The following is a 10337-nucleotide window of genomic DNA, read 5'->3' on the forward strand; positions in this document are numbered from 1 at the left end:
GTCAAGGATCCCCAGATGAATGCATTTGCCCAACTAAGGACAGCTAATCCAAAAATTAAATAAAAAGATTACTTTTGAAAATAGCAGATCTATACCAGCTCACAATGCATCACATTCATTCATTAAAACTATGAACTCTGACTGCAGGGGGATATATAATGATCATTATAACAATGTGCAAGAACATATTTAAAAAGAAGGAAGAACTTTATATTTGTGGACAATCAAAATATGTTTTTTTATTTTAATGTGGTGTCATTCAAATTAATCTGGATATGGCAGACTCACTATTTAGAAAATAAAAACATGGCACTTCATTTAAAATAGGTTACAGACCCCTGTTATATGCGCTTATTTTTATAGACCTATTTACTTGTTTCTATGAGACATGGCGGTTTTGCGTCTTTTAAAAAAAAATGTTGAGATTAGAAACGGCCATAATTCTTTCATTTCTCAACCTTAAAAATAAATAAAAACATCTCCATAATCCGTGGGAAATGTGCTTTCATATGCTGTATCACACCCGATTCAAGTCTTCTTCAATAAAATGCTACGAGCGAACTCAGCGAAGACCATACCATCGGGGCCACAGCATTACGCAGCACGCATTCAACTCATTCCTTCGTCGTGACTTGAATGAAATAAAATATAATAAACGTTATTTTACTGGTGTTTTTCAATAGAAACAAATAAAGAGCGTGTGTAGGCTACTGTGTGCAAGTGTAACAGTGCATATACATGCATGCACTAGGCTATATTTCTTCCGTGTCGGGATGGTGATTGAGCTCTTCAAGTTCACAGCCCGTTTGGTCTTTCATAAAAAAACGTTGATATTAGCCTATAAACACTCATGGTTCTCTCATTTCTCAACCGTTTTATTAAATGTAAAAATCTCCATATTCCTTATGAATCTTGCTTTCATTCGCTGTATGGTACATGGTTCTATCGTTATCGAATTAATTAATTACGCATGGATTGGCAATTTGCCAATATGCTGCTATCTACTCGCAATTCCATTCCGATCTGAAAGGTGGGTCTGTTCTTTTGAGGCATAAAGGTGACAGCATGCAGTGCAATAGGAATAATTAACCCAAATGTGACAAAGGCATGTCATGTCTTCTATGGTGCCAGCCTGAAGAAATGTCATACCACGACCCCCAAAGTGCGCATTCCGTATGTGACATCAGCTGACTGGTAAAGAGAATAGTACGGACATGTTGATTGGGTACGTCTCAAACACGCCTTAAACACACCCATGACTAATTCAAGGCCGTTTTGCGCACTCCGCGGGGTGTCAAAAGCGCTTCTTAACATGCCCAAAATTGCAATATGACATACTACACGCCCCCAGATCATAATACTGTAATTAGATTAGTAATATAGAAGTAAGTAACATAGAAGTCCTAAATCGACCCCTTTGCGTCATGGGAGCATAGAAACGCCAATTAACTTTTGCCGACTGATTATGATATTGCTTGTAATTAGCATGTACGTGTAATTGTGTGTGTGTGTGTGTGTGTATACACTAGAATTAGGACATGCCATTTTGATTTAGGCTCTCATACGATACCCATATTGTTCCTTCCTATCTACCCTTTTTGTACCAGTTGTCAACTTGTCGGAGTACTTTGTGCGGTATCCATTATCATAGCACTTGGAGGCAAAGTAGTAGTAGTATCGTGAAATCATATTGATGGATCTCCATTTGTGGCAGAAATTGCTGGACAACCAAGCCAAGCCAATCCAACTCAACTTCCCACACAAGGCACATCCCTCCCTCTGCAGTCTCTGGCAATACACAAGTTTAAAGTCGATCAGTCAGACGGTTCTGGTTCTGCTTACGGTCAGAGTCAGACACTGGTCTCGGTCAGAGACACACACACATATTTTGTGCATTTATAGGCAGATGAACGTACCATTGGCTCTCCAAGAAGCTAGCCACGTATGAGAGGGTCGCTGTGTGTGTGTGTGTGTGTGTGTGTGTGTGTGTGTGTGTGTGTGTGTGTGTGTGTGTGTGTGTGTGTGTGTGTGTGTGTGTGTGTGTGTCCAGAGCGAATCTTGCAAACCGCTGAACCCCTTGGCGACAAACTTTCTATGCACATTGTTAGTAGTCCACTCATTTTCAGTCATCAATGGAGAAATGATCAAGCTGAAAATGTACATACTGTATATTATATACAGTAGCCACGTCTGTGTCAAGGGTTTTCCTGACACATCTTGGTTATTATTCGGTGATGCTACCAATGCTGTATAGTGTACACACTGATATACAGTAAGTGCAATGTAAATGATAAAATTAAAGATTTGCAGATCTGCATTGCACCATGACTGTAAATGTGGACCCTTGCGGAAAAAAACAAGCTCCCAATGTGTGAGTTGTGTGACCTTTTTGCCACCTTCTCTTAGTTTCCTTTGCCGTCTCCAGGGGTGAAGAAGGGTGACCCACGTAGACCAGACCCAAAGGAAAGGTACTATGTTTACCCAGGGTAACTGGACTAAGCTCAATAACTTGTTTACAGCCAGGCCCTGCTCATAGAACATTTCATGGTAGGGGTTCAATGCCTTGCTCAAGGGCACGTCAGCGGTGGTAATTTTAACGTGCCGGTCCGGGGATACGAACTAGCGACCTTCGAATATCGAGACCGCTCCGCAAACCGTTCGGCCACCGCTGCCCCTTGCTCTGGCCTCGCAAATGCAGAGCAGCTGCATGGAGGTAGAGGACACAGTTTCTGTCTTCTGATGGCATTGTCACCACTACCCAGGCCAGGTGACGTCGACATTTAGAAATGAGTTATAGGTTTAGGTCACACTTATACAGTTACTGCATGCTTGCAGCTACTGTACATTGTGATACCGTGTCTTGTCTTGTCTGTCAAAGCAAGCAACGATGGTCACTGTATTAATAGAGCCTCACCGTGAATACACAATAGAGCGTGTCAGACTTGTCAGCATTGACTGACACACTTGGATCTGTTATCAGGAGTCCTTGACCGTATATTTACTTACTGTACATTTCCAAAAAAGACATGTGCTCCGTTCTCACACGGCTTATCGGCCTTGAATTCATTGAGATCGCGTGACATGACCAAAGCATGTCCGGGGGTCTCCTATACATGACCAAAGCATGTCCGGGGGTCCCCTATACATGACCAAAGCATGTCCGGGGGTCCCCTATACATGACCAAAGCATGTCCGGGGGTCCCCTATACATGACCAAAGCATGTCCGGGGGTCCCCTATACATGACCAAAGCATGTTCCGGGGGTCCCCGGGCCAAAAAGGTTGACTGAGAATTAACCCCTGCCATAGAGGGCTGACATGCCACAGGCTGGTCACATGACGTCGACGTGTTCCATCATGCACTTGAGACTGAGTCATTGGTTGGTGACATTTCTGTGTCATGGCATCATTGCGTCATATTGAGTTACTGACTCTTCCAAATCCAAATATAACTTCTCACTTCACCTCCCTTAATGGTGCAGTCTTTTATGGCAGACCATTTCAGTTCCTATAGCTGAGCATACTCCATAGGCATAGAGCATGAATCTGGTCATTGTGATTTTCTTTATCACAGAATTCTGAGATTTAAGAGTAGTTTCAGAGAACATTCCTGCCATTGAATAGAAATAAGAGTCGCCCCCATAGGCCATATCACCTCAAATTTATATCTCAATCCAGAGTTCTCTTCTAACTTTATATCGGAATTCCCAACAAATGTAATCTCAAAAGATTAAGAATTATGAAAGTTGCAACTGTGAAGCCTGAAGTCTTGTAAAGCCTGCTCAGGTTTGGCATCACAGTTTGCGTTCTGTAATCTCTCAGTGCAACTGAGGTCCAAATAGTTCAGATTGGTGCCGACTGCAGTTTGGGTTCTGTAATCTCTCAGTGCAATTGAGGTCCAAATAGTTCAGATTGGTGCCGACTGCAGTTTGGGTTCGGTAATCTCTCAGTGCAACTGAGGTCCAAATAGTTCAGATTGGTGCCGACTGCAGTTTGGGTTCTGTAATCTCTCAGTGCAACTGAGGTCCAAATAGTTCAGATTGGTGCCGACTGCAGTTTGGGTTCTGTAATCTCTCAGTGCAACTGAGGTCCAAATAGTTCAGATTGGTGCCGACTGCAGTTTGGGTTCGGTAATCTCTCAGTGCAACTGAGGTCCAAATAGTTCAGATTGGTGCCGACTGCAGTTTGGGTTCTGTAATCTCTCAGTGCAACTGAGGTCCAAATAGTTCAGATTGGTGCCGACTGCAGTTTGGGTTCTGTAATCTCTCAGTGCAACTGAGGTCCAAATAGTTCAGATTGGTGCCGACTGCAGTTTGGGTTCTGTAATCTCTCAGTGCAACTGAGGTCCAAATAGTTCAGATTGGTGCCGACTGCAGTTTGGGTTCTGTAATCTCTCAGTGCAACTGAGGTCCAAATAGTTCAGATTGGTGCCGACTGCAGTTTGGGTTCTGTAATCTCTCAGTGCAACTGAGGTCCAAATAGTTCAGATTGGTGCCGACTGCAGTTTGGGTTCGGTAATCTCTCAGTGCAACTGAGGTCCAAATAGTTCAGATTGGTGCCGACTGCAGTTTGGGTTCTGTAATCTCTCAGTGCAACTGAGGTCCAAATAGTTCAGATTGGTGCCGACTGCAGTTTGGGTTCTGTAATCTCTCAGTGCAACTGAGGTCCAAATAGTTCAGATTGGTGCCGACTGCAGTTTGGGTTCTGTAATCTCTCAGTGCAACTGAGGTCCAAATAGTTCAGATTGGTGCCGACTGCAGTTTGGGTTCTGTAATCTCTCAGTGCAACTGAGGTCCAAATAGTTCAGATTGGTGCCGACTGCAGTTTGGGTTCTGTAATCTCTCAGTGCAACTGAGGTCCAAATAGTTCAGATTGGTGCCGACTGCAGTTTGGGTTCTGTAATCTCTCAGTGCAACTGAGGTCCAAATAGTTCAGATTGGTGCCGACTGCAGTTTGGGTTCTGTAATCTCTCAGTGCAACTGAGGTCCAAATAGTTCAGATTGGTGCCGACTGCAGTTTGGGTTCTGTAATCTCTCAGTGCAACTGAGGTCCAAATAGTTCAGATTGGTGCCGACTGCAGTTTGGGTTCTGTAATCTCTCAGTGCAACTGAGGTCCAAATAGTTCAGATTGGTGCCGACTGCAGTTTGGGTTCGGTAATCTCTCAGTGCAACTGAGGTCCAAATAGTTCAGATTGGTGCCGACTGCAGGGGAGATCATAGGGGTAAAACAACTCCCCTCTAGTGCAGTCTATTTATATGAGCAGGCTACATTAAAACAGGCTGAAATCAGTGAAATGTCAGTGATGTTACCCATGTTTTAAATGGAGAGTTTGTACTTCTGCCCTCTGGGAGAAGAAGGTACAAAGAACCAAAGTGGAAGTACATCAGGTTTAAAAAGTCAACTAAAATGTTGAGCGAGGCTCTGAAACAGTAGTGACCGTGAAAGGTCAGATTAACCACACGATGTACACTTGTGTAATGTTGTGTCTCTGTTATGTATTTTTGTTTGTCACATTTACCTTGACCTTGACCTTGAAGGAAATTCACAATTCAGGCCTTCTTTTTTTTTTTAGACAGCGATATAAATTATATTTTCCATAATACATTTAGGGTCAAGTAATGATGCAACCAATGTAAATTATGTCTGCACCATCAACAAATGAATCGGTACTATCTACGTATTTATTTTGCGTACTGTACAGTATATGGGTATTTCTCACATGGCCCCATCTGTGGAAGATGATTCATCTTCAGTCCTGTGCCGTCGCCTGTCACACATTGTTTCCGTGACCAAGGATCACCCACATGGTTCATAAATTATCATAACTCACCATTACATGAGAAGTGATGTAAAACTATAGTCCAACTTTAAGACACAGTTGGACTATACAGACACAGTCGCACAGTTGGTAGTGCTGTCGCCTCACAGCTAGAAGGTCCTGGGTTCGATTCCCGCTCGGGGCGCTGTGGGTGCTGGCGGCATGTTTCCTCCTCCACGTCATCAGTGCCCATACCCAAAGGCGGGGTTGGCGAAAGGGCCTTTCTGTGTGGAGTTTGCATGTTCTCCCCGTGTCCCCTAGGGTAGGTACCCTCACAAAAAACATGCAGTAATCCTGGTCTCTAAACTGCCTCCCCCTGGTCAGCCGGGGCGCCTGATGGAGGGGAAAGGAACTGGTCGGAATAACGTGTTCCTTCCACGCGCTACGTCCAACCAGGGAAACTCCCCCCTGTCAGGTGTAAAGGAGCAACTTGGACACTCAGGCATGAAGGAAGCATGAGTTCAAGTCCGTTGCTCTCCCCAGGTTGGCGGAGGGTGTGTAGAGCCCAGGATCACATTAGATAATTGACACAGGGGTGAAAAATGGGTTACAAAATCGTGGGATAAAAATTATATATATATATATATTAAAAAAAAGACTTGTAAACTTACAATAGCATCATTAAGTGTCTTCTGCTGCCACCTAGTGACCAAACGTATTCACTTCAGACAATCTTCAAAAGGACCAAAAGTATTCACTTCACAGACAATCTTCGAAAGGTATGACAGGCCATTGATTGAACTCCTTTATTTTCATAGTTAATGAAATAGAGACACCTCAGTACATCATACACACTTATACAGTACAATTATAACATATTAAAACAACATATTAAACCTTCCAGGAAGTGCTGGTATTGTCATTTATGCATATATATTTCTCATTTTTTCCTTTCTCTAAAGAATGATCTCTTCAGCCAATACAGCACACATGCGCAGTAGTATTACCATTTACATAAGACACACAGACAGCCAATGGATCCAATTTTACTTGACTTTTAAGAGCCATTCACACCAAGCATGAGAACTAGAACTATAATAAAGATATAGTAAGTGGATGGCAGAGCACAACTACAACAGTTATGGTAATCTCTCAAGTAGGGATGCTATTAATAGTTAATCGTTAAAGGGCCACTTCATATAATAGGTCTCACTAATAATCATAAAATGGCATTTTTCTACTCTGTCTGTGTCTCATAGGAGGGCTGTGGGCAGTTCAGAAACAGTCTTCCAGTGACATCATCATTAGGCAGATTTATTTTTAAACAAGATCTTTTTACAAAACTATTTAGATTTACATTATCGTGAGAACGATGGCTTCCATTTCCGCATTGCAACTTTTCAGGACTAGAAAGCCTGCCGTTTCTATTAGCTTGTATTCCCCAATCGATGTTGTCACTGGAAGACGGTTTCTGAACTGCCCACAGCCCTCCTATGAGACACAGAGTAGATTTTTTTTTATCATGATTATTAGTGAGGACCTATTAATCATATGAAGATAGGTTGAAAAGTGGTGAAGTGGTCCTTTAATCGATCGAGGTTTGATATAAAATTATCAAAACTTATCAATTAATGACTTAATCGATAATTCCCATCCCTACTCTCAAGTAAAGACAGATTCAGAGCTAAAAATAATCTTTTTTTTCTGGGTTCTCAGGTTGTAGTTATGGTGCTTGGTGTTAACAGACAATTAATTCCTTCACAGTTAACCCATTCTGACCGGGCACCCATTTTGGTGTCAGCATCATGTTATGCTTTAGCTATTTAAAAAAATAGCAGACCTACAAGCTCGTATCGCGCCACTCGTCTGCTATTTTTGAAAAATCGAAGAGCGATTGACATTTTTTTAATCTGATCTCAGGTCAGAATGGGTTCATCAGACCAGTGTGTGTCCGGCGGAAACCTCGTATGAATCTGATCTCAGGTCAGAATGGGTTAAATTGACACGTACAGTATACAGTGTACTGTACTTGCAGTGCCTGATGTTTAGGATTAGCATGATCCTCATTTTGCTGTCCACCAGGATCCAAGTGGCATCAATGTTCAGACAAAAAACATTAATTCATGAATAGTGTAAACCTGAAATTAGAAAGTGAGTCAGTGCAAAAAAACACATACTTCATAAAAAAAAATTAAACGCTTCAACATAAGAGATAGATAACATGTCATCGTACATCGTACATCACATAATGATAAATACAACACATAATAATGCAGCTTTCAGTGGGATGCCTATTATATGCATCTACAGTATGAGATCGTATGAGTGTTTAATCTACCTCACAGCTTTTACACCCTTATTATGGCATGGTTTATTTATGGGGTGAGACCTAGCTCTGGTCCATAGCCCTAACATTCTGACCTGAGATCAGATTCTAAAATTGTCTTCTGAATCCTGACAGTTTTCTGAAAAAGCTATGTTTCTACATACAAACACATCGACTCACTGGCCTTGGAACGCCTCGGGATCCCCCAGGAGGAAGTCACTACTGTTGCTCTGGAGAGGGAAGTCTGGAAAACTCTGGTGGAGCTGTTGCCCCTGCGACCTGACTACCGATAAGCGGTTGTGGATGGATGGATTAAGGCTATGGGACCGATCACGTCTAGCTCTCGCATGGAATGCAGACCAGCCTCTCTTCTGTAGCGGGAATATAAAAGACGTTTTACCTACTCACCAATACAAAGACGGGTTGTGTAATTATAGAAAGCCTACTTTCCTTAGTGGGTGCACTCTGAGCCCCCCCACCACACGTATAATATGTACTTTTTGGCCAGAAAGGGATTCGTTTTCACCGGACGGAAAAAACATTTCTTGGTAATATCGGTAGAGGGCGCAGTGGAGTAACTAGAAGTATTTATTTTCCGGTGGAAAAACAATCCCTAGTGCACCCACTAAGGAAAGTAGGCTTTCTAATTACACAACAACGTCTTTGTATTGGCGAGTAGGTAAAACTTTCTTTATATTCCCGCTACAGAAGAGAGGCTGGTCTGCATTTCATGCGAGAGCTAGACGCCATCGGTTCCATAGCCTTAATGCAGGGTAGAATTAGCATTAGTAAATTAGGGCTATGGGCTAAATTAGGGCATTAGGGCTACGGACCAGAGCTAGGGGTGACCCAGTGTTTGCGTGCAAGCGTGCGTGTGTTGTTCATGTAAGTGTGTCTGACTGTCTATCTGGGGATTATTTTGCAAACCACTGAACCGATCGTACCAAATGTATTGCACGCTGCCAATAGGCCAAGGAAGTAAATCTGAAATATGAAAGGAGGTGTATATATAAGTGATATGTTTGTGTTAAAATAAGTGTCAAATAGCTCTATAGTCTCATAGTAATCATTGCTATATGGAGCGTTTGTTCAGTAACAGGGGTCTCCATCTCTTCAAGCTCTTTAGTGAACAGAAAATCAATTTTCAGGTTGGGACACCAATTCCATCCAATCAGAAGTGACACAAAATAAATAGATTTAAAAAAATGACAGCCCTGTTACTGAACAAACCGTCTTTAGCAAGGGTTACTGTGAGAATATCGAGCTTTAAATTTTAAACTAAAACATTTTGTTTTAACCAACAAATATCACTTACACAACACCTTTATATTTATATCCACATGGAAATAAATAAATTATGTCAAAATTATGACATCACAGTGTTAATATCAACATGACGTCAAAGATATAAAATAGAAGACAAACCGTTACTATCATCAGACCCAGTCTTTGTGTAAGAGCCATTTGAGTCATGTTTCATTTGAAATCACTGCATTGCCAATCAAGGTCACCATGGTTACAGGGAGGGCATTTAACCCATTCTGACCTGAGATCAGATTCATACGAGGTTTCCACTGGACACACGCCGGTCTGACGAACCCATTCTGACCTGAGATCAGATTCTAAAAAATGTCAGTCGTTCTTCGATTGTTCAAAAATAGCAGACCTACAAGCTCGTATCGCGCCACTCGGTGGCGCGATATGAGCTTGTAGATCTGCTATTTTTCAATAGCTAAAGCATAACATGATGCTGACACCAAAATGGGTGCCCGGTCAGAATGGGTTAAAGGAGAATTCCATGCTAGAATGCTTTCTTATCTTTCTTACCTTTCTTTGTAGTCGTTACGTCCCCACCAAAGAGGTCCAGGTGTTTTTTTGTGCAAAAACTCCATCCATTCTTCCATCGAAAGAAGTAGTAAAGTGTGCCGCTTGGGATATTATTTACATTATGAAGAGAGGATATATACAAAGAAATTATAATTTTGAGCGATGGAAATAAGCGAATTAGCACAACACCCCATAGCCCCATTCAATTCAATGCAATTCATTTAGGGCTTATGGTAGGGGAAATAGCCAATAAGGAGCTTTTGCACAAAATAACACCTGGACCTCTTTGGTGGGGACATAACGACTACAAAGAAAGGTAAGAAAGCCTTTTAGTATGGAATTCTCCTTTAACCCTGGCCCTAATCAGGCGCAGGTGTTGCCAGTGGAGGTGAAACTAGTTTTTATTTTGGATGTAAGTCTAAGTAT

The sequence above is a fragment of the Protomyctophum parallelum genome (assembly GCF_964188405.1).
Source record: "Protomyctophum parallelum genome assembly, chromosome: 9".
Lineage (NCBI taxonomy): Eukaryota > Metazoa > Chordata > Actinopteri > Myctophiformes > Myctophidae > Protomyctophum > Protomyctophum parallelum.